This window comes from Gigantopelta aegis, chromosome 8, assembly GCF_016097555.1.
Source record: "Gigantopelta aegis isolate Gae_Host chromosome 8, Gae_host_genome, whole genome shotgun sequence".
Classification (NCBI taxonomy): domain Eukaryota; kingdom Metazoa; phylum Mollusca; class Gastropoda; order Neomphalida; family Peltospiridae; genus Gigantopelta; species Gigantopelta aegis.
Genome location: NC_054706.1, coordinates 24,319,378 through 24,346,252, shown reverse-complemented (window position 1 = coordinate 24,346,252; position 26,875 = coordinate 24,319,378). Strand labels below are relative to the sequence as shown.

The following is a 26,875-nucleotide window of genomic DNA, read 5'->3' as shown; positions in this document are numbered from 1 at the left end:
AAAGCCGGGCGATGCTCGGTTCGTGGTTCGTAATCCAGTATCGTCTTCATTCCGAGGACCAATTGTGTTTTTGTTCGTCCCAACCGGTGTCCCACGACTGGTATTTCAAGGACAGTGGTATGTGTTGTCCTGTCTGTTGGATGGTGTATATTAAAGATCACTTGCTTCTAATGGAAAATGGTAAAGTGTTTCATTTGAAAGACTATGTGTGACATCTAAAGTGAGGGTTTTTTGTTGTTGTTTTCATTTATTTGTTTGTGTGTTGTTGTCGTTGCTTGTTTGTTTGTTTGTTGTTTGATTTTTTGTGGGTTTTTTGTTAGTTTGTTTGTTGCTGTTGGTTTTTGTTGTTGGTGTTGGTGTTTTGGTTGTGTGTTTTTTGTTGTTGTTGTTTGTTTGTTTGTTTGTTTGTTTGTTTTTGTTTTGTTTTTGTTTTTGTTTTTTGGGGGAGTAGGGGTGGGGGGGGGGGGGGGGGGGTAGCGTGCTTTAATTTTAAATGGTTTATAAGCTAGGAACTTAACTTAACTAAAACAAAACAGAGAGATCACGGATCCTATTATGCTTGACACATTATAGTCAAATGAGCACCTTGACACGATCAAACTGTTACCTAATGAAGACGACTGGAGCGTGTCTGGACGTACCATCTTATTGATCGGAGCAACTAGACACATGGCGATCATCAGTTGGAACCATCTTTTGGCTGAACTGAACTTTATTTACACTTAGGCCGTATTCTACGGCATATGAGGACATGTTTACATAGAACAATTAATACATTGTGACAAGATGGTGAAAGTACAATAAAATGCATAAATACAAAAACACACAGAAAACCAGCTTTTTTTTAGTTAAATAATTTATAAAATTTATATATATTTGGTTTTGATTGACAGAAATGGGTAGATAGCTATTCTTTCATTCTTAAAAAAACATGCATGTAAATATATAATGAAACTCATCTCCGATGTCGTAAGTTTTACATAATGGACATATTCGATTGTTTAGTGATACATTTTTCCATCTGCCAGTTTCAATAGGAAGATTATGATTTGAAAATCTGAATCGTAATAATGGACACCAGTGTTTTTTCTCTATAAGTGTGAGATATGTCTCAAATGCAACAGTATTTTTTAATAATTTATAATTTGAAGCTTTGGATGAGTTATTAACGTGGGTGTACCATGACTGTAAGTATTGATCAGTAAGCCTTGTGGAAATAGATCTTTTCAACAAGGAACAACTAGTAATACCCTTACACTGTGAGGACCATATATATGTACAACCAACATCATCTAAAATTTAGTTTACAAACATAATCCATTTGTGATTAAAAACATTATTGTTCACATCATTTAATAATAATTTATATACTAGTAATGATAACTTGGACTTTTCCAGTGATTAATCGATACCAGAAAGAAATCATTCTTAATTTTACAGTGATATAAACTGGATAACGTCCAAGTTCTCCATATAGCATGTACAATGGTGTTGATTTCCTTACAGGTAATATCAATTTTAAAAACTGGTTACATAATTTTTCCATTAATGACAGAGTTTCAAAACCCCAAATTTCGCTACCATATAAAAGGACTGGTAAAACCATGCAAACAAATAATTTTACCTGACACTGTATGGAAATATTATAATATGTGCCTTGTTTTAGAACGAAGTACATAGTCTTTTGTGCCTGTGTATATAACATGTTTCTTGCCTTAGTAAATCTGTTTGATTTGTGGAATATAATACCAAGATATTTGTAACTTTCTACATTATCAAGCTTCTTATTTCCAAGATAAAAACTTTCTTACAATCTTTCTTATTGCCATTAAAAATTAAAACTTTTGTCGTCTTACAATTTACTGTTAGTTTCCATTTCATGCAATAAGAATGAAAAACATTTAGTGATTTTTGCATATCTTGGTAATTATCTGCAAGGAGTACCGTGTCATCGGCATAAAGTAAAACAAAGAGAACAGTTGACGTATATATTAAGGAATCACTGAACATTTCATTTATACCGATGCCATGGCAGTCATTCCTTTTAAATGTATCTTCTATATCGTTAAGAAACAAGGAGAATAGCAGGGGAGATAAATGTTCACCTTGTCTAACGCCAACACAGCAAGAAAAATAATCTGTTAGTGAATTATGTGTGCTGACACAAGACTTAATGTTCTGATACATATTATAGATTACTTGAAAACAATGCCCATTTATACCATTTTGAATTAATTTACCTCAAAGTCCAATCCTCCAAACTGAATCAAATGCTTTACTAAAATCTATAAATGTACAAAAAGGTTTTTTTCTTTCGTGCTTTCATCAGTTCGATCAGTCCAAAGAGTGTGAAGATATGGTCATTTGTAGAATAGTCTTTCCTGAATCCTGCTTGAATTTCAGATAATATATTATTTGTTTCAACACAGCGGTAAAAGAGTTTTCCAAGACACCGTGACACGATCAAACTGTTACCTAATGAAGACGGCTGAAGCGTGTCTGGACGTACCATCTTATCGATCCGAGCAACTAGACACATGGCGATCATCAGTTGGAACCATCTCTTGGCAACAGGCGGTAAGACGAACGAAAGCAATATTACTAATTCATCATTTGCATTCAGTGCATGTCTTTTACACTTGCGTAAAATGCCTAATGGATCACCTAAAAGCCACGAGCCATTCTTGCTTGTGTTTTGTGTATGACAACAGTTATGGCAGTGTTTGCTTGCTCCCTTTTAACCCTTGCATGTTTCATTACATTGTACTAAGGGATTCTAGGTGCATGTCTAAAAATCGTTTTCTCTTTCAGTACGACTTATAAGCTGCGTTAGGTTTGCTTACTTAGTGTAAAGTGCACACACCAAATCACGTTGACATCGATGCAGTAATGGATGGCGACTGCAAACACAATTTGCTGGCAACTAAATACGTTATCCACAAGGATCAACATAGTTTGGTGTGGGTTTTTTGTGGTTTTTTTGTCTGACGGTTTATATAACTGCGCCGGCAAAATTACTAAAGGAATATGAAATTACTTAGGTGTGTGCTGCGGGGGGGGGGGGGGGGGGGGGGGGGGGGGTTGAAAGCTTTCACCCATTAACGTTTTTTCTGGACTGAAATCGTTGTAGCCTTTTTAACATAGCGGATTGGACTATAACGGTGAATATAAAAGGCAACTACAACATGATTATACATTATGAGTAAATTGTTTTCTAATCCCTTGAAGATTAGCATTCATTGTTCTGAGAATGCGGTAAATGCAGAGAGAAAGAGGGGGGAGACAAGGGGGGTGAGAGAGAGAGAATGAGAGGCAGGGAGGATGTATGTGTGTGTGTGTGTGTGTGTGTGTGTGAGAGAGAGAGAGAGAGAGAGAGAGAGAGAGAGAGAGAGAGAGAGAGAGAGAGAGAGAGAGAGAGAGACGAGAGAGAGAGAGAGACAGAGGAGGAGCGGAGAGAGAGAGAGAGAGAGAGAGAGAGAGAGAGAAGAGGAGAGAGAGAGAGAGAGAGTGAGATCGACCGAGGAGGGGAGAGAGGAGGGAGGATGGGGAGGAGGGAGAGAGGAGAGCCACACAACACACACACAGACACACCCCCCTCGGAGAGAGAGAGAGAGAGAGAGAGAGAGAGAGAGAGAGAGAGAGAGAGAGAGAGGGGGGGAGGGAGGGAGAGAGAAAGAAAGAGAGTGAGAGAGAAAGGCAGAGGGTGAGAGAGAACGAGAGAGAGAGAGAGAGAGAGAGAGAGAGAGAGAGAGAGAGAGAGAGAGAGAGAGAGAGAGAGAGATTAACTGAATTGGCTAAATACGACATTCATTTTGAATATTGGGCATCATTTTCAAGGTTCTTCAGTTATGTTCAAGAACTATTTCATTCAGGTTCAATGGAACTGGACGAGACTGGCTTCTTGATGGCTAGTGGTACTTTTGCAAGCCCCAGCCGTGACCTTGTTAGGTTTTTATTGTTGTGATCAGATGTGTGGCATGGATCCGACTGTTTCGTCATCGCGGGAGTACTAAACACCAACTAATGCTGCACTAATTCGGTGACACCATGCAGATAGAATTGTTCACCGATGTAGAATTGTCGGAGTGAAAAAGCACACGCATCAGTTTGCCCGATAATGGGAAGATAACGCCGCAGAACTGAGGTGTGAGACTAGATTAGAAACCACAGGCTCCATTGGCTGCACGGTCAGGACATTAAGAGGCGTATCGTCATTTGGACGGGGGGAGGGTAGGGTAAGGGGTGCAGAATATGAACCCATGGACAACAATATGAAGAGCCTAACTACACATTTTAGGGGGGAAACCTGTTTTAGCTACAGCGGGGTGTGGTGGAAGGCATGGGGGGAGGGCATCCGAAAGCTTTCAAACCCCAGCAGCATATGTCTATCCAGTTACGTTTAAATACATTCTGTTACATTCGCATCTCCTCTTAAATAATGGTTTGCCCGAGTTTGAGCTTGTGGGATCAAATAAAATCAAACAGTTTGACCATGTCTATACCCATATCGGTTCAGCCATGTCGCAGAATTAGTCTGGTTTCAAGGCGGATACTCTGGATTCTGGATCTGACTCCCTGCAACTAGTTGTCACGTCAGAAAGAGTGAAAACTAAAACCTCTGAGACTGTTGAGCTTCGTTGATGACGTACTATCGTCCTCATTGATTTAGGGTTGAAAAATCGGCCTTCAAGCTTGCAGGTACTGAGTTTGCTACTCAGCAATCGCACTAACAATAAATAAATAACTATTAATCCCTGTTCTGGACAAAATATTATCTTCTTAAGTTACGGCTCCCGTAATTCCAAATTAACCAATATCAGCGATGCGGTGGTCATTTTATTGGTCTTATGTCTGGGACACGTTTTACGAAGCGATGTTAGCGCCAAGATCATCTTAAGTGCATAAGGTAGCAATACACTTAAGGCGAACTTAGCGCTAGGATCGCTTCGTGGAACGGGACCCTGTTGAGTACTGGGTACCGGATTCCACACAGAGCGGGTTTTAACGCTCTTTATTATCCACACAGTTCAGAATATTCAGGGAAATATAACCAGTATGACCCACGTTTTTCGTAATGATTTCACGTACACCACAAATGACGTAATTTTGTGAAGCAACGTCATAACTTAATGCGGCTTTCCCAGTAAACGCTTATTAAAATGACGTCGTTTCGTAAAATCAATACGACACACATGCTCGTATAATAATCTCAATATATCGCAGTTAATAAGTATTTTGTCATGTGCTTCATCATTTTCACCTGCTATGATCATGTTTCCTTATTTTGACAGCACCACCATCAGAGCACACTGATTTATTAATCATCTGGTATTGGACGTCACGGCCTTTGATACACCAATCGGTGGGCCCACCGGCAGGGATTGACCGCGTATCACGCGAACGCTATACCACTGGGCTACGTCCAGCTCTTTGCAGTGATCATGACATTTGATACCACTGAAATGGTGTACGCCATGGGTATCACCAACAGTTTCTTGTTTGTTTGGTGGGGGTTTTTTTTTTTTTTTTTTTTTCTTTCTTTCTTTCTTGTTTGTTCGCTGGAAAACCTCACTTGCTAAAACAAAGTCCGACGCCGTATAAGCGTAATTAAAAATGTGCCTAGGACGTCGTTACATAAAACATTCCTTTCTTTTGCAACGAACCTCACACTGAGTTAATTAATAAAGTCATTAAACACAGCATGCACTTTTCTAATGTTCTCCTTTTCTTCATTATGGTTTTCCGTACCAGTTTCCCTGCCAATAATAATTCTATACTTCACGTTGGTTTCAAAGATGGACACCCTTCTGGCACCTGGATTTATCAACATGCATTCCAGTCTCAGCCATGTGCACGATATTAAACAGTTTGAGATGCACATCAACACCGTCTACAACATTGTTTTAGCCAGTATCGCGGCGGTCTCAGCAAAACAACACCAGGTTGTCACTAATTAGTGCCGCTTGTTCAGTTTTCTGGAACGCACAGCGACCTGGCCAATGCTTACGACAGCTTGTTTATTTTCTTTGGCTAAAGTCCTAATTGAATGCAATATATGGTAATAAAAATGACTGTAACATACTCTCAGCGCAACTAACACGACTATTATTCCTCCGCTGAATGCCATCCCAAATTACTATCACACTATTAATAGTAATACACTACTACTACTATTACCGCTGTTGCTGCTGCTGCTGTTACTACTACTACTACTACTACTACAGCTACTACAGCTACTACTACTAGCTACTACTACTACTACTACTACTACTACTACTACTACTACTACTACTATTACATATACAATCATTACTACTGCTGCTGCTGCTGCCGCTGCTGCTGCTGCTACTACTACTACTACTACTACTACTACTATTACCGCTGTTGCTGCTGCTGCTGTTGTTACTACTACTACTACTACTACTACTACTAGCTACTACTACTACTATTACATATACAATCATTACTACTGCTGCTGCTGATGCTGCTGCCGCTGCTGCTGCTCTACTACTACTACTACTACTACTACAGCTACTACTACTACTACTACTACTACTACTACTACTACTATTACCGCTGTTGCTGCTGCTACTGTTACTACTACTACTACTACTACTACTACAGCTACTACTACTACTACTACTACTACTATTACTATTACATATACAATCATTACTACTGCTGCTGCTGCTGCTGCTGCCTGCCGCCGCCGCTGCTGCTGCTGCTACTACTACTACTACTACTACTACTACTACTACTACTACTACTACAGCTACTACTACTACTACTACTATTACATATACAATCATTACTATTGATACCATTGATATTACTACTACTACAACAACTACGTCTACTACTACTACGATGACTACTACTACTACTGGTATATCAAAGACCGTGGTATGTGCTCGCCTGCCTGCTGGAAAGTGCATATAAAAGGTCCTTTGCTTCCCACCGAAAACACAATTGGGTTGTCATGCAATGACCAGAAGCGGTCAGACCCTTTTATGGGCTCTATGGGCAACCTAGGGAGACACCACAACATCATAAAGGTCTAATTAACGAGCTACTCTCAATTCACTAATGTCAAAACCTATATTAGCTCCGGAACTTTCTTTTTGACCGACCGTTCAAAATTGCGCTCAAATTCCTCAGTTAAACTTGTGCACCTTTTCTTTTTTGGCATAATTCTTGCTCCATTCAAAATTCCATAGCACCATTACCCCCTCCGCCTGCTACCGACCACGAGAGTGCTCACCTCCTCCCCCCCCCCCCCCCCACACACACACTCACACCTTTCCTGTCCTGGACGGAGGAGCCGGCCGAGGCCGGCTCTTGTGCCCAGGACAGCCGTGCGTTACAACAGCTTGCTATGAATGTACACGTAAAGCCCTATGACCTGGCCTGACCACCGAAAACATGACATTGTAGAATGATCAAATGTTTGACATACAGTAGCTGATGATTACTTAATCAATGTTCTCTAGTGGTGTCGTTAAACAAAACCAATTCCAACTACTATCATTATAGAACTGCTGCTGCTGCTGCTCCTTCCGTATAGTTTAACATCCAATGGACAACATAGCGTGCGTTTGATATAATTATCTTACCGCAAGTTTCACAGAATATAGAACAAAATATATATTTGTCTGGTATAGCTCATTATGACGACGGGTCCTTGCGTGTCTTGATAGATTAGATATTGACTAGTGCCAGTAACCGACTACTGAAGATTCTGGTTACACTGTCATCACAAGAATGCAGGAAATAATAGTCATCACATCTATATGACATACTGAAATTGTGTACGCCTTGGGTATCACCAAACGTTTCTTGTTTGTTTGTTTTTTGCTGAAAAACCTCACTTGCTGAAACAAAGTCCGACGCTGTATAACAGTAATTACAATACGTGCCGAGCGCGTCCTTAAATAAACCATTACTTTCTTTTTTGATGAACCTCACACTGAGCTACATACCGTTAATTAATAATGGCATTAAACACAGCACATCCATATGACATACGAGTAAGTGTAACCCATAAAACGGCAATGGTGTTTCACTAATTATGCCCATAATGCTTATATGTGATAGACGTAACAAATCTGAAATGTGTTTAAGGTGTTGTTGCTGTTTTTGTTTTGTTTTGTTTTGTTTTGTTGTCTTTAATTTGTGTTTGTTCGTATGTTTGAATGTTTGTTTTGTTTTGTTTTGTTTGGTTTAGTTGTTGTGTTTATTTGTTTGTTGTTGTTTGTTTGGTTTGTTTGGGGGGTTTTGTGGTGGGGTTGAAGGGTTGTTGTGGGTTTTTTGTGGGATGTATGGGTTTTCATTTCACACTTGCATAATGAACAAAACTATTTATTCACGTGTTCTTATAAATGTACTTAATTAAAAATAAAATGCAAATAGTTTCAATTGCTACTATTTTATGAATGTATATTACTGCCAAATTCAACAACAACAACAACAACAACAATAATAATAATAATACAGTGCTTATAACACGTTTAACGTCTTGACCAAAGTGATTAATAGAGTCTACGACTTTTAACGTCCTGCATACAAATCACATGCACGGCGGTGGGGGTATGGGTGTACGTAAATAGTTGAGTCTAGACTAAAGTTGTATAAGCCTGAACCCAAGACACCGTTAGAATTACCGTTAGTCTGATCTCGAGACGATGATGTGACTACGTCCATCTGCCGATAATACTTAAAGGGACATTCCTGAGTTTGCTCCATTGTAAGATGTTTCTGACTAATAAAATATTTATACGATTAAACTTACATATTAACTATATTTTCTTGTTTAGAATATCAGTGTCTGTATATTCAGTTTGTTTCTGGTCGTCTTAATATTTTTAAGAACCCCAAACTGGATTCAAAAAATTATTTTAGGAAATAAAATGAAATTTAACCTAGTACAAATATTACAACGATCAGAAACACGTTTAATATACAGCCACTAATATTTTATGCAGAAAAATATATTTGATATGTAATTACACTCGTTAAAAAGTCTTTGTTAGTCGATAACATCTTAAATATTGCAGCAAACTCAGGAATGTCCCTTAAATATAATGACTAGCCAAACGCTTCTTTTATCTGACTGCCGCCAAGCTGGGAGTTCATTATCCAGACACCTGTTGTTGTGGATCAAAAGAAAGATGAAAACCTGACTGGTATACTGCAGTGTGCAGATCATTCATCTATAGCATGTGAAACAAAAGGAAAAAAAGAAAAGAAAAGATGGTTGGAAGTTTCACGAAAAATCAGTTTTAAAGTCGTATTATCATCACTGTATGATGTTAGTCATCTGTTTTTGTCACATTTATCACAAAGTGACATTCGCGTACACTGAAAATCAGAGTCTCTGAGCTTGTGGTTAAAAGTAATTGCAAATAATTCAAATTATTAAACATGAAGCACTTTTAATCTAAAGTCATATTATTATCTATGATAGATTTTCACAGATATTAGCTTATCATAACAAAATAATTCAAAATTTGCATCTTAAAGGGACATACCCTCTTTTTTTAAACACTAAGCCATATTTCTATTAGAGCCGTTTTTGATAACTGATATAATACTTTACTTAGATTTTATAGTTTAGATTATCAATTTCCGTACATTCGAAGTGTTCTTGGTCATCCTAGTGCTTTTAATATCACAAAATGCATTTCTCATATTTTTAAAAACGCACGTGCGTCTGAGAAGTAACAGCTATGGAGTCCAGTTTTAGTCTATTTTTAGAGGTTATTTCATCATTTCAAAGTCAAGGACTCATGTTTCACTCAACTGTAATTTTATCCAAATGTGTTACATGTTTGTAGATTAACTAACTTAGTGTTAATTTTCACTGGTTGAAACTAGGGTATGTCCCTTTAAGGTTATTCGTTCATTTTAACAATATTTCACGCGTTAAGCTTGTTTACGTTAAAACGATGGTTGGCGTCGTACTCGATGGCAGTCTGGTCGTTTAAGGTTACTTAAAGTCGCAGACTCTAGTTTCAACACGTACAAATGAACACTAAGTTTAGTTAATCTACAAACCTGTAACACGTGTAGATACAATTACAACAGAGTGAAACAAGAACCTGTGACGTTGACACGGTGAAATACATTTAAAAATACACCAGAACTAGACTCCATAACCGTTTCTTCTCAGACAAACGTGCGTTTAAACAAAATAATAATAGCATGTATTTTGTGATATTAGAAACACCAGGATTACCAGAAACACTTCGATTGTAGGGAAATGGATAATTTAAACAATACAATCTTAGTAATGACTGACTTTAGTTATCACAAACGGCTCCAATAGTGAAAAATATGCTTTAGTGTTTAAAAACTAGGACCGGTCACTTTAAAAGGACATTCCTGAGTTTGCTGCATTGTAAGATTTTTCCGTCTAATAAAATATGTCTGCGATTAAACTTACATATTAAATATATTTTCTTGTTTAGAATATCAGTGTCTGTATATTCAATGTGTTTCTGTTTGTCTTAATATTTGTAAGAAGTCCAAACTGGATTTCGTCTTCAAATAATTTCGTACGTACAAAAAAAAATATTATAGGAATTAAAATGATATTTAATTCTAGTACAAATATTAGAACGATCAGAAACATGTTTAATATACAGCCACTAATATTTTATGCAGAAAAAAATAATATAGTTGATATGTAATTACAGTCGTTCAAAAGTCTCTGTTAGTCGATAACATCTTAAAAATTGCAGCAAACTCAGGAATGCCCTTTTAAGGCTCTGACGCTTTTTTTTTGTTGTTTCACGGGACTTCATTGCTCATTTATCATCCTGGCAGCCTTTTAACACAGAATACTGGAAGTCTTTGCATATTTTACATAACACAAATTCATTTTAAAGAAACTAAAACAGTATTTATTTGCGACATTTGTTTCTTTCTTTCTTCGTTTCTTTCTCCCTTTCTTTTCTTTCTTCTCTTGTTTCGTTTTTCTTTAGTTGCATTTTTTTTTTAAATATATTTTGATGCACATAAATTACATGTAGCCAATTTGAGTGTAATCTTTAACATGGTATTATGTTTTGATTTATATAAAGTGCGTGTAACAGTGTAGCCAACTTAAGTGTACTCTTTAACGCGTATCATGTTTTGATGTACATACAATACATGTAACAGTGTAGCCAATCTGAGTGTACTCTTTAACGCGTATCATGTTTTGATGTACATACAATACATGTAACAGTGTAGCCAATCTGAGTGTACTCTTTAACGCGTATCATGTTTTGATGTACATACAATACATGTAACAGTGTAGCCAATGTGAGTGTACTCTTTAACGCGTATCATGTTTTGATGTACATACAATACATGTAACAGTGTAGCCAATCTGAATGTACCCTTCAATGTGTATCATGTTTTGATATACATACAATACATGTAACAGTGTAGCCAATCTGAGTGTACTCTTTAACGCGTATCATGTTTTGATGTACATACAATACATGTAACAGTGTAGCCAATGTGAGTGTACTCTTAACGCGTATCATGTTTTGATGTACATACAATACATGTAACAGTGTAGCCAATGTGAGTGTACTCTTAACGCGTATCATGTTTTGATGTACATACAATACATGTAACAGTGTAGCCAATCTGAATGTACCCTTCAATGTGTATCATGTTTTGATATACATACAATACATGTAACAGTGTAGCCAATGTGAGTGTATTATTTAACGTGTAATGATGATGTTTTGATGAACATAACATACATGTAACAGTGTACCTAATTTGAGTGTACTCTTTAACGTGTATCATGTTTTGACGTACATAAAAGTGTATGTAACAGTGTAACCAATTTTAATGCAATATTTAAAGCGTATCATATTTTGATTTAAATAAAGTGCAAGTAACAATGTAACCGATCTGAGTGTACTCTTTAACGTGTATCATATTTTGATTTACATAAAGTGCACGTAACAGTGTAATCAGTGTGAATGCAATATTTAAGGAGTATCATGTTTTGATTTACACAAAGTGCATATAACAGTGTAACCAATGTGAATGTTCTCTTTAATGTGTATGATGTTTCGATTTACATAAAGTGCATATAACAGTAACCAATGTGAATGTTTTCTTTAACATGCATCATGTTTTGATTTACACAAAGTACATGTAACTGTGTAACCAATGTGAATGTTCTCTTTAACGTGCATCATGTTTTGATTTACATAAAGTGCATATAACAGTGTAACCAATGTGAATGTTCTCTTTAATGTGTATCATGTTTTGATTTACACAAAGTACATGTAACTGTGTAACCAGTTTGAGTGAACTCTTTATTGTGTATCATGTTTTGATGTACATAAAGTGCATGTAACAGTGTAACCAATTTGAGTGTATTATTAAACGTGTTATCATGTTTCGATGTACGTAACGTACATGTAACAGTGTAACTAATTTGAGTGCAGTCTTTAAGGTGTATCATGTTGTGATGTACGTAACGTACATGTAACAGTGTAACTAATTTGAGGGTACTCTTTGACGTGTATCATGTTTTGACGTACATACAATGCATGCAACAGTGTAATCAATTTTAATGCAATCTTTAAAGCGTATCATGTTTTGATTTACGTAAAGTGCGCGTAACAGTGTATCCAATCTGAGTGTACTCTTTAACGTGTATCTTGTTTTGATTTATGTAAAGTGCACGTAACAGTGTAACCAATGAGTGTACTCTTTAACGTGTATCTTGTTTTGATTTACGTAAAGTGCACGTAACAGTGTAACCAATCTGAGTGTACGCTTTAACGTGTATCTTGGTTTGATTTACGTAAAGTGCACGTAACAGTGTAACCAATGTGAATGTAATATATAAGGAGTATCATGTTTTGATTTACGTAAAGTGCACGTAACAGTCTAGCCAATTTGAAATTGAACGTATTCGTGAACGCGTATCATGTTTACATAAAGTATACGTAACAGTGTAACCCAGTTTGAAAGTATTCTTTAAACTGTATCATGTTTTGATTTAAATAAAGTGCATATGACAGTGTAACAAATTTGAGTGTTTTGACATGCATACAGTACATGTAACAAATTTGAGTGCACTCTTTAACGTGTATCATGTTTTGATGTGCATGCCATGGCATGACAGGTCCGGTAGTAGCTGCTGTTTATTTCTGAACTGCAATTGCCACCATCAGTCGTGTGAACCATTGAGCTTGTCAGTAAGGCACTAACATCTCATAGCCAGATGGGGGAGACACTCGCGCTTGGCTGCTCTTCAGCGCCCATGTACTGGAATGTATCGATTGGCTGTTAACACAGTCTGGCATTTAAACACTGCGGCTTATTTTTCACCACTAGAGCCGGGTTTTTTGTTATAATTGAATTCAGACATTACTTTTATTTTATTGTTTCGAATATCCACTTCAGTACATCCGAAGTGTTTCTGGTGTTGTTTGATGTCACAAAATGCATTTTCTATAATCCTAAAAAAAAAAAAAAACCCACGTACCTTAGAGAAAATATGATTTTATGACGCAGGCATTAGAGTGAAATAATTTTCTCGTTGTTATGATTGGCCAGGGGGCTTGGAAGTGTGTTTGCTTAAAGGTATGAGCAGTTATGCAGTTGCACGTGTTTTCAACATGTATCAGTTCAGGCGACAGGTTTTTGTGGTGGGTTTTGTTTATTTAGTATGGTCTTCAAATATTATGAATGATGTTAAAGTTGTGCAATTTTTATAATTAAAGGCTGGTGTCAGTCCGATGTGTGGTGTGAAATACATGCCATTGTTTTGTTATTATTTAGGTAAATTTGGCCAGAACGAGAATAACGGTTTGGAGACGAGCTCTAGTCTATTTTTTTTAAAAGAGGGTACTTCGCCGATTTAACGTCAAAGAATCCTGTTTCATTCCATTGCGATTTAACCAGATGTGTCAAGGGTTTGTAGATTAGCCACACTTAGTGTCTATTTCCCCTGTTTCAACTACGGTGTGCGACTGTAACGCGTCACGAACATGCGCAATCTATTATACGTTATTCAAATGATGGGGGGGGGGGGGGGGGGGGGGTACGAGACGTAGCCCAGTGGTAAACCGTTCGCTTAATGCGCTGTCGGTCTAGGGTCGATCCCCGTCGGTGGACCCATTGGGCTATTTTTCGTTCCAGCCAGTGCTCCACAACTGGTGTAACAAAGTTCGTGGTATGTACTATCCTGTCTGTGTGATGGTGCATATAAAAGATCCCTTGCTGCTAGTCGAAAAGAGCAGCCCATGAAGCGGCGACAGCGGGTTTCCTCTCTCAATATCTGTGTTGTTCTTAACCATATGTCCGACGTCATATAACCGTAAATACAATGTGTTTAGTGTGTCGTCAAATAAAACCAAACATTTTTATTCAAATGAAGTCTACAAGACACTTGTTCCATTACGTCAGCCTCGGCGACGCAGCGACTAAACGACGGACTTAACGTGTACAACAAAACAGTTATTGTATTCCAAATTACATCCCTGTAGAATTCATGGTCGTGCGGCGGGATTTAGCTCAGTTGGTTGAGTGTTCGCCTGAGGTGCTTGCGTCGCAGGATCGAACCACACAGGCGGATCCATTCAACTGATTTGGTTTCTTCTCGTGTCAGCCAGTGCACCACAACTGGTTAAACTTTAAAGACCGTGGTATGTGCTTTCATGTCTGTGGGAAAGTGCATATAAAAGAATCCCTTGCTACTAATGGAAAAATATCGCGTGTTTCCTGTGTTTGACATCCACTAGCCGATGCTTAATTAATCAATGTGCTCTAGTGGTGTCGTTACACAAAACAAACTTTAATTTATAGTCAGAAGGTATTCAAAACTTTCAGGTATCATGATTGCCAGCGCTTCGTCTAAAGGAGGACTGCCAGTGCTTCGTCTATATGACTGCTAGTGATTCGTGAATATATAATATAGGAGGACTGCCAGTGTTTCACTTATAGGACTGTCAGTGTTTCGTGCATAGGAGAACTGCCAGTTCTTCACCTATAGGAGGACTGCCAGTTCTTCACCCTATAGGAGGACTGCCAGTTCTTCACCTATAGGAGGACTGTCAGTATTTCGTGCATAGGAGGACTGCCAGTTCTTCACCTATAGGAGGTCTCCAGAGCGATACAGCATACATTGTCTGTGTGAGGACGAGAGTAGATACTTCCTACTTCTGGACCAATGGCGTAACCGGGTGCGCTTTTTTCCCCCAACATATTTTATATTTGCCTGTCACAACACAATAAGGCTATTGGATGTCAAACATTATTGTGACACATAATCTAAGAGAGGAAACCAGCTACATGTTTTTATTAGTAGCAAGGGGTCGTTTATATACACCATCTCACTAACAGGATAGCACATACCACTGCCTTTGATATAATCAGTCGTGGTGCACTGGCTAAAACGAGAAATAGCCCAATGGGCCCACCGATGGGGATCCAGACCGACCGCGCATCAGGCAATGCTACTTATATTTAACCCTACTTTGTAATTTATTTTATCTATAATACCAAATATTTCCTTATATTGTTCTCTCAGTATATCAAATTCTACACTAATTTATGGGGCGGGACGTAGTCCAATGGTAAAAGCGCTCGCTCGATGCGCGCTCGGTTTGGGATCGATTCTCGTCGGTGGGCCCACTGGACTATTTCTCGTTCCAGGCAGTGTTCCACAACTGGTGTAACAAAACATATCCTGTCTGTGGTATGGTGTATATAAAAGATCCCTTGCTGCTAATCGAAAAGAGTAGCCCAAGAAGTGGCGAGAGCGGGTTACCTCTTCCATATCTGTGTGGTCCTTAACCATATGTCTGACGTCATATAACTGTAACTAAAATGTGTTGAGTGCGTCGTTAAATAAATCATTCCTCTCTCTCTCTCTCTCTCTCTCTCTCTCTCTCTCTCTCTCTCTCTCTCTCTCTCTCTCTCTCTCTCTCTCTCCTGTCCAAAATAGTGTTAAGACACACCTATAATATCTTAACAGAATAGAATGTGCGCTATTTTTGAAACATTTTACGCATGTAAGTGAATCTATAATATTATCTCAACTGGAAATATTTTCTTTTAGGTAAATTAATCGATATATTGCAAGTAAGTTTATTTTGAGTCCTCGCAGTACCTTCTGAACACAGATGAAGTTTGCGCCTTTAACAAATGTTTGATTTTTATTTGTGTGTCATGCATTGATGTCAAGGAAAGGTTATTTGTGTGTATAACCCACATTATTAGGCTGAAAATGACATCGGATTTCAATTACCAATAGTAAATCGTGTTAGTACTTTACCATCATAGCTCAAGTGAAACATCTGAAACAGATTGTCTCAAATGTGTGTTACAATGACGTGGTGTTTACGGTAATAATGGAGTAAGTGTCGACTTTCTAGGCGTTAAACTAATCGTCACAAATAATAATGATAATACGCCATCATGCGTTTTCGGGTATATTTAAGTATTTAAGAGACGGAGCGTAGCTCCCTGGTAGAGTTGTCGCCTGAGATACAATACGTGGCAGGATAAAACGACTCCTTGATGTGGGGTTTTGTTGTTATTTTTTGTCGTTTTGTTTTGTTGTGTCTTATTTTTTGTGGGGTTCTGTTGTTGTTGTTGTTTATTGTTGTTGTTGTAAGTTGTTGTTGATTTATGTGTCTTGTTTGTTGTTATATTTTTGGTTTGCTTGTTGTTGTTGTCGGGGTGTTTTTTTGTGGGGTTTTTCACATTTGCCAATATTCAGAGTTCGACAAATCCGCTAGCCCGACGCCCGATACTAGTGCTTTTTAACACAGGGCTAGTGACAAATGCAAAACCAGTAGACCAATGAGCTAGTGGGTTTTCTTTTTTTTAAAACCGCTAGCTCGCGATTATTTTTTTCTCTCCACTGACGCCTGTTTGATAAATGTTATCCTGGCATTGGTCATCGCATAATATCAACAAATCAATAAGTATATATATTAACTTGGACTAGCTTTCTACAAAATGCAGTAACAAGAAGTCTCTACATCGTCAGTTATAATAATACACATCCTACAGACTTTATTTTCTTTTCACTTTCAAGCTTTATGTACAGGAAATAAGCTCTATAAAACGCGTGAATATACTATTACAGCTGTCACTGGTGGGGTTTTGCTGTTGTTTATTTGTTTGTTTTTGTTTTTGTTTCGTTTTTGTTTTTGTTTTTTAATTTTTTTGTTTTTTTATTGTTTGGTGTTGATTTTTGTTGATGTTGTTTTGTTTGTTCGTTGTTTGTTCGGGGGGGGGGGGAGAGTTAGGGGGTTGGTGTACAACGTTGATTTCGATGTTCTAACTATATGTACGACGTGTAATGGGCAAATATATAACATATCTGTCTGGACATTATTTGCACTGAAAATTATTATATAACGCCTGTATTACAAAACAAAACACCACCATCCTCTCAACAAATTAAGTAACTATTTATATCATACACGTTTGTTTCTGCATCACAGTTTGCGACAAAGCCTCCAATCTACCAAGAGTAACAGCAGCAGGGGCCTAATTCACAAAGGTTTCTTACACCGACCAGTGATCCATAACTGATTCAACAAAGGCCATGGTTTTTGCTATCCTGCCTGTGGGAAGTGCAAATAAAAGATTCCTTGCTGCCTGTCGTAAAAAAGTAGCCTATGTGGCGACAGCGGGTTTCCTCTTAAAAACAGTGTCCGAATGACCATATGTTTGACGTCCAATAGCCGATGATAAGATACAAAATCAATGTGCTTTAGTGGCGTCGTTAAATAAAAACAAATTTTGCACTGCGAAATCGCAAAGTTGTGGGAGTTTAGTGAATTGGACTCCAGGTCACTAAAACCTATGCAGACGTACGTATGGTGTTATAGAAACAAACTTCCACGGAATTACATTTTTCGCCTACCATGATTAACATACATAGGCTCAATTATAAACCACATTTCATTTACCTAGGACATAGTTTGTGAGGGAGCGAGGCGTAGCACAGTGGTAAAGCGCCCACCTGATGCGCGGTCGACCTAGGATCGATCCCCATTGGGATATTTCTCGTTCCAGCCAATGGTATATCAAAGGTCGTGGTACGTGTTTTCATGTCTGTGGGATGGTGCATATAAAAGACCCCTTGCTACTGATTAAAAAAATGTAGCGAGTTTCGTTTCTAAGACTGGATGTCAAAATTGTCTAATGTTTCACAAACAATAGTAATCATTAATAAATCAATGTGCTCTAAAACAAAACTATAATTGTTTTAATAGTTTGCAAGTAACTGATTTAAACTCGAAACTTTAATGTTAAAGCTATAACGCTGACGCCGTCGCTGGAAAAACTATACCTATATCTCACCTTATTATTTCGTACTGGCCAGACTAAAATACAAACCTTCTGACGGCTTGATGAAATGACATTTCGAGAATAAACATCCTCCAAATCTGTTAAATACCACGTTGCACCTGATTTTCGTAGAAGAACACGCTCTCTTACGATTGCCTTGTCTTGCCAGGTTCACGATGTGCCACTTAAGTTATATACGGTGTTCATCATAGCACAATTGGATCTCGTCGTGGTCAAAGCCAAGGTAAATCAATTTAACGTGCACATTTAGAGCAAGCTGTTTTAGCGCACGCCTGTCTTTGGCGCAGATGTGGCGTTTGTCAGCCCTTCCGTCCAAGACAGAAGTGAGGTAGAGGAGGGAAAGAAGGAGTGGCTCGCACACTCAAACAGACCAGGACAAGGGGGCACAGGCTGCCTGATCAGAGGACCAGAAGAGCACGCAAAGGGACCTCGTCAAGTTCACGTGTATTAATGGTGAGACTCTCCAATTCCACACGCATTAATACTGATGTACAAATTCGATTTTGAGACCCATGCGCATAATAAAAATGATCACACATGGACATAAAATAACACCATTAATGTACTAGTATAAATATGTATGTATGTATGTATGTATGTATGCTTAATTTGCTAAACTCCTAAACAATTACCCGAATCAAAATTCAAAATCTCCTTTCAGCTTGCGGTCCTTTCCTAAGAAACCTCCCCACCCCATCGTTATTGGCCCTACAGGCATGTACGATAGTAACGACATTTAGTCTAAACAGACTTAATTGGGATCGACCCCATCGGTGGGTCCATTGGCCTATTTCTCGTTATAGCCAGTGCACCACGACTGGTATAACCAAGGCCGTGATATGTGCTATCCTGTCTGTGGGATGGTTCATATAAAAGATCCCTTGCTACTAGCAAATTTCCTTTCTAAACATATATGTAAAAAGTACGAAATTTTTAACATCCAATAGCCGATGATTAAAAAATCAATGTGTTCTAGTGATGTCGTTAAAAAAGCAAACGTCTGAACAGGCTTAACGTCCCAGACTCTAGGTTCAACGCGTAAAAAAGAAAGAAAGAAAGAAAGAAAGACATGTTTTATTTAACGACGCACTTAACACATTTTATTTACGGTTATATGACGTCGGACATATGGTTAAGGACCACACAGGTATTGGGCGAGGAAACCCGCTGTCGCCACTTTATGGGCTACTCTTTTCGATTAGCAGCAAGGGATCTTTTACATGCACCATCCCACAGACAGGATAGTACATACCACGGCCTTTGTTATACCAGTTGTGCAGCACTGGCTGGAACGAGAAATAGCCCAATGGGTTCACCGATGGGGATCGATCCTAGACCGACCGTGCATCAAGCGAACGCTTTACCACTGGGCTACGTCCCGCATCCAATTCTTAAAAAAAAGGCTTTAATATTGAAAATTACGCCGTATAACCAGAAACACTTCGAATGTTATGTAAAGTGGATAATCTAAACACCAAAATCTTAGTAATGTCTGATTTCAATTGTCAAAAAAAAAAACCAACACCCCCATCCCCCCAACCCCCCCCCCCCCCCCCCACACTCCCTCAAAAAAACTAAACAACAACAACAAAAAAACCCCATTAAAAATCACCATAAAACACGACTCTAATAGTGAAAATTACGCCGTAGTGTTAAAAAAACCCTCTAGAACATGTCACTTTAAACGCTACCTAAAGCTACTGCCAATACCACAGCAGAGGCAACATCGATTTGCGCAAGACATGCCGCAACATGTAACGTCAACATCATTATAGCTGCGTCTAATGTGTGTCAGCCGCGGGGGCACCAACGGCAATAAACAGTGGTTGTCGTGAAGCTGGCGTTTTGTGTTTTGTAGCGTGCGCGATGACACGGTCGTTAGAGATAAATTAATAAGTTCATTTGGCGGCCATGTCAGGGGGAAAAAAGGAAACATCCTAAATAATCCAGGTGTTACACGTACTGAAACCACGAGGCGCTGGTAATTGGGAAAAAAACATTTTACAAATTATTAGTTTCTGAAGAAGAAGAAGAAGAAGAAGAAGAAGGAAAGAGATTATTATGATGTTCACGGGTTGTATGTTAATGTCTGGTTTTCGATATGTTAATTAACCTATGGACTCGGCGGTAGAATGCTCGCATGGAGTGCAAAGAATCGAAGGATCGATAGCCCCAAGCGGAGGCGGGTCCAAGACGATCCGTCCACGCAACTATACATGTATTCAAAAGCCTCTTTTAAAGGGACAGACCCTAGTTTTTAAACACTAAGGTATATTTTTCACCTAGACCCTAGTTTCAACCCGTAAAAATAGATACTAAGTTTGGTTAATTTACAAACCTGTAACAAATTTAGATACAACGGAGTGAAACAGGAGATAGTCTTAAAAATAGTCTAAAACGCGAACACATAACCGTTACTTCTCAGGCGTACGTGCGTTTTTTTTAAATATGATAAATTTATTTTGTGATATTAGAAGCACCAGGATAATCAGAAACACTCGGTTGTACGGAAATAGATAATCCAAACAAGAAAAATATAAGTAATGTTTGATTTCAGTGATCATAAACGGCTCTAATAGTGAAAAATATGCCTTAGTGTTTAAAAACTAGGATCCGTCTCTTTAATGGCTTTAAAAAAACATTTCCATCATGTTGCCCGTTTTACGAATTGGTCAAAGTGCCCTTTTTCCCTTGGGTATATAACCCTTAGGACCACCATGAACATATCGGGTGTGTAGAAAAATTAATAGTTCAATCCTGTAAGAGGAGCTTCCATTGCTGCTGTCAACTAAAGGCGGCGCCACACGAAACGAATGTCTCGTACGAAAATAGCCACAAGAACAGCCGATTGACAAGACAAACATCACGATTTCATCGGTTGGTAAAAACAGGTTATTCTCTTGACTATTCTCGTATATGACACTCGTATCGTGTGTCGCCGTCTTAAGCCTCTTCTACCGGACACGACTAGCAGCAAATCGCAGTTTACGTTCATTTTCCCATATACAGGATTTCACATATGTTCCCATGTACAAGATATCACATATTTCCTCATATACAGGTATCACATGGTTTCCACCACACAGGGTATATTTTCCCATATACTAGATTCCACATGTTTACCCATTTACAGGATGTCAGATATTTTCCCACATATATAGGATACTACATATTTTCTGATACACAGGATATCACATATTTTTCCATACACAGGATATCACATACCTCAATATTTGATACACTGTTAATAATATGCTGGTTATATACGTTGAGCTTTTACCTGGCTTTTTGACGGGTTTTTTTTCCCCAATAGATCAATTATCAAATTCCTTGTCTCTCAAATTACTCGAGTCTATTCAGTAAAAACAGATTATTCTTTATATACACAGACAACATAATTCATTTTGTAAATGCGATTTTCATGTAAACGAAACAGCACAAAGCGCTTATCTTTCTTGCATATTCCCCAGGGAGATTAAGGCGAATGAAAACATGATCAGGTGTGGCGTGGTCTAACGGACCTCACGAGAGCAAACAACAATGGTATGTACATTTCACTAAGAGCTAAGTGCATTAATGCCATGTATATATATATATATATATATATATATATATATATATATATATATATATATATATATATATATATATATATATATATATATATATATATATATACACACAATGTATCTTTCCCTGCCTTCATAAAGAAACGTTCGGGTCACTCGTAACTGGTTCTGAGCTATAATGTATTCTGAAAATGATTACATTATCATGAATGATTAAATGAATGAATGAATTAATGAATGAATTAATTAATTAACTAACTAATGTTTAACGACACCCCAGCACAAAAAATACACATCGGCTATTGGGTGAGGAGGATAGAAGCCTGAAATCTGAATTCGTTGAACATATATTATACGGTCCATAATATATCTTCCCCTGCCTTCATAAAGAAACATTACGGTCACCCTTAACTGATTTTGAGCTACAATGTATTCTGGAAATGATTATATTATAAGGGTGAGGAGCGTAGACGTTTTAGATGTACTAACTCTGAATTCTCTGAATATATATATATATGTAATAAAAAGACATTACGAACTTTAATTTGGCAGCTTTTGATATACCTGGAAATTTTGAACTTAAAACATCAAAACATCAACATAGTACTGTAACAAAAACACCAACCTCCTCGGAATGGGGGGGGGGGGGGGGGGGGTGTAACCAGAGAAGAGAACAGAAGTTGGACATATTCCCCAAACCGCTGCTGGACTCGTTTAGACATATCGTCTGGAGCTTGCCATCACAGATCCCTGCATGTTTAGCGATTTGTAATGACTTTTTCCAGTTATTAACTAGAATGTCACAGGCTTTACCCTTTCTAGCCATCTGGGACTCTGTGGGGCATGATGCCTCTGGATTGTGACACCAACATTTCATGCTGGTATCGTGACGCACCGTTGTTTCAGCTTGGCAACTCTCTGCCACTGGGGCGAGACGTAAGCTCAATGGTACAGCGCTCGCTTGCTGCGCGGTCGGTCTGGGATCGATCCCCGTCGGTGGGCTATTTCTCGTTCCAGCCAGTGCATCACAACTGGTATATCAAAGGCCGTGGTATGTGTTATTCTGTCTGTGGGATGGTGTATATAAAATATACCTTGCTACTAATCGAGAAGAGTAGCCTATGAAGTGGCGACAGCGGGTTTCCTCTCAATATCCTCTCGATATGTACCACGCCATATAACCGTAAATAAAATGTATTGACTGCGTCGTTAAATAAAATATTTCCTTCCTTTCTCGCTGCTATTAACATAAATAATTATTTCTTTGAATAAAAACTTTATAATTAGTTAATTGATGTAAGCTACAAGCTTATCAGCACAGGAAATATTCACACAGTGCACGATACATAATGCACGCAAGAGGATTCGATTGTCTAATTGTACATGGATAATAAAGTGGTGAATTAAAATAAACTAGATATAAAGTAATGAACATGTTGACAACAGTCTGTACTATTATATTATACCAATTGAAATTGGATCCCTCTGGAAGTACCTTTGAAACTTAACACTATTTGCTGCTTAATATTGTTCCGTGTATACATAAGTTTGTATATAGAGAGGTTATTACCAGTGTTTTTCGGTATCATCAATATTATATATTAGGAATAAAAAATTTTATTTTTATTTTTATTCCTAATATATGCTATTGACGATACCAAAATTTACGAGGGTAATAATCTCTTTATCATATAATCTCAAGCTTAATACAACGTGATATGTAAACTGTACACGCAACTTTAATTCCAGTCCGCCATTACTAGATATTCAAATGACGTAAGAATATGCTTTACGCTTTTTTCTTCTTTTTTTCTGAACGCTGGACAGCTTTCAGTGTCAAATTGCCATTGAAATGTTTTTATTCGATGACTATGAATGCATACGTCAAGTATGGAGTGTCACACAAGTACGTTTGCTTAAATGTCAATCAACCTAGTACCGTGACCTCGATTAATTTACATCTAATTTGTGAAGTTATCAAATTCTTAAAGTATGTGATCTTAAAAATATAACATACTTTGATTGCACTGAAAATGTAAGATATTATATGATAAATACACACACACACACACACACACACACACACACATATACACACATATACACACACACACACACACACACACACAATGAAACTCATCTAAACCGGACACCCTGGGGATCAAGTAAAACGTCGGGTTTATAGAGGGTCCGGTTTTGAGAGATTTCACTGTACAATATATACACACACCTACCCAACTCCACATTTCACATATGGTTCCTAGGAGACTGGGGTAGCTCCAGAAAGCCTGTCTCCTTTCCCACTGAAACGTGGTTTAAATTACCGATGCAAGACCTGAACTCAAGTAGCGTAAGTAATCCCCATTGTTTTCGTATACACAGATTATTGGGAATTCATTATCATAATGCAGAAACTTACGGAGAATTAAACATTTTTAATAAATACTCTCTAAACTGCCGATATTCTATTCAAGGACACCAAGAAGCGTGTCAGACAAATAACATCGCAATTTTAAGTTGGACAGAATCGTAGCACGTGACTTCATATGGCATTTATTTATTAATCATGTGGTTTTGATTGAGTAATACATTTATATGGAATTATTTAGAAAACTGGATTATTTTAATTCCGCTGAGCTTTCATAAGTACACAATAAAAAAGAGCGTTTATTTATAGGGTATATAATGCAAATTGTCAAATAATCAATATTTATCGATAATCTAGAGCATCAGCAGTTGAATTCTAAACAAACATATATACATGCGGTTAAAAACTAATTATATATTTAAGTTCCTTCTATACACTTCACACAATCTCATTCGTCGAAAGGTGTTTTATTGTTTTACGCTTTATAAATAGTTTATTGAAAGTTTGAAATACAATTGATAACATAAAAGAGACTGTCATTAAAAGATAAACAGATCAATGGTACCTTGTATCGACTCAAAATACATATTTAATACACTTTCGTGTTCAGAATATCAGTATCTCGATGTTCACAAAATTCATATGACATTGTTATAGGAAAACCGTTCATTCTAGGCTTCCACAAACATTATGCTGTTCAGAGAACATGCAGTGAATATACAAAATTAATATCCTTATTCCAAATAAGAAATTGTATGATGTAATTTTAAATAATTAAATATAACGTGTGACTCAATAACAGATGCATTCTCAAGAGAGCGAACGATCGCTATCACTTGCTAGACTGTTTTTGCACCTAACCTGAGATGAATGATATAATAGAAGACTATGGTGCCAGTCAAACTGTTCGGGAGCGCTCGGCCTCCAAACGACACGCGACTCCAGAACACGCATTCCTAGGAGGGCGAGCGATCGCTGTCAATCGCTAGACTGTTTTTTTTCCACATAATTTGAGACGAATATGATACGATAGAACACGGCGTTACCAGTCAAACTGACCATGCCACAGGACCGTGCGTAACATGGTGTGCATGGAGACCTCCCCACACACAAAAAAACAACAACAAACAAGAAGGTTAAAGGTTTGTGTTGTTTAACGACACCACTAGAGCACATTGATTAATTAATCATCGGCTGTTGGATGTCAAACAGTTGGTCATTCTCACACGTAGTCATCAGAGGAAACCCGCTGCAGCAAGGGATCTTTTATATGCACTTTCCCACAGACAGGAAAACACATGTCACGGCCTCTGACCAGTTGTGGTGCACTGGTTGGAACGAGTAAAATCCCAATCAGCTGAATGGATCCATTGAGGTGGTTCGAAAAAATGTCAACGAAAAGAAACTTCGCGGAATTTGAGTCTCGCATACCAAAAACGTATTTGATGGCGTTCATCTCAATACATGTTAAAAATAAAATGAAAACAGTGAATTAATATTTTGTTCACAAGTGTAAACTACGTTTCATTGATCTAAGAGTTATAGTTTGTAAATAATGGAACTTCAAACATTGATGGGGCAAGATTTATCTCAGTCGGTTGAGTGCTCGCTTGAGTTACTTGCGTCGCAGGATCGAACCATCTCGGTAGATACATTCAGCTGATTAGGGGTTCTTTTCTCGTTCCAACCAGTGCATCACAACTGGACAAAGGCTGAGGTATGTGCTTTCCTGTCTGTGGGAAAGTGCATATAAAAGATCCCATGCTGCATTACGAAAAAAATATAGCGGGTTTCCTCTGATGACTACAAGTTTGACATACAATAGCCGAAGATTATTTAATCAATGTGCTCCAGTGGTGTCATTAAACAAAAACAAATTTCGATTAGCTAAACACACAGGTTGACGCCGTGGTCAGAAAAGTAATACATACATAATAAGAAGAAAGAAAGAAAGAAATGTTTTATTTAACGACGCACTCAACACAGGGTGGTACATACCACGGCCTTTGATATACCAGTCGTGGTGCACTGGCTGGAACGAGAAAAAGCCCAATGGGCCCACCGACGGGGATCGATCCCACACCGACCGCGCATCGAGCGAGCGCTGTACCACTGCGCTACGTCCCGCCCCTAATAAGAAGAAGACCTTGTATTGCTTTCACGATTGTTTTTTCCTGGACACTTAAATGAATACCCTAATGCTAGCCTCAGACTACCAACTGTCATGGTGGAATTAGCCAACTAGACAATGTCACAACTTCTATGAAAGTCGTATACACCCAGTTGATTCCTACAACAGATTAGCTGTTAATCTGAGCCAGCCAGCTAGTGTACCACGAGTGGTATGTGCTATCCTGTCTGTGGGATGGTCCATATACAAGACTGCTTGCTACTACTGGGAAAACGATGCGGGATTCCTTTATAAAACTATATGTCAGAATTACCAAATGTTTGACTTCCAATAGCCGATGATGACTGAATGTGCTCTTGTGGTGTCGTTATACAAAATCAAACTTTAACTCGCTCAGCTAAAACAACATAACAATAATAATAATGATAATAATAATAATAATAATAATAATAATAA

The 26,875-nt window shown here is 38.0% G+C and overlaps 1 protein-coding gene across 1 annotated transcript in view; it reads right to left on the bottom strand.

Annotated features, from left to right (window-relative positions):
* Positions 1-26,875, bottom strand: part of LOC121378317 — a 109,572-nt gene that overhangs the window by 81,862 nt on the left and 835 nt on the right. The gene's annotated exons all lie outside the window — the stretch shown is intronic.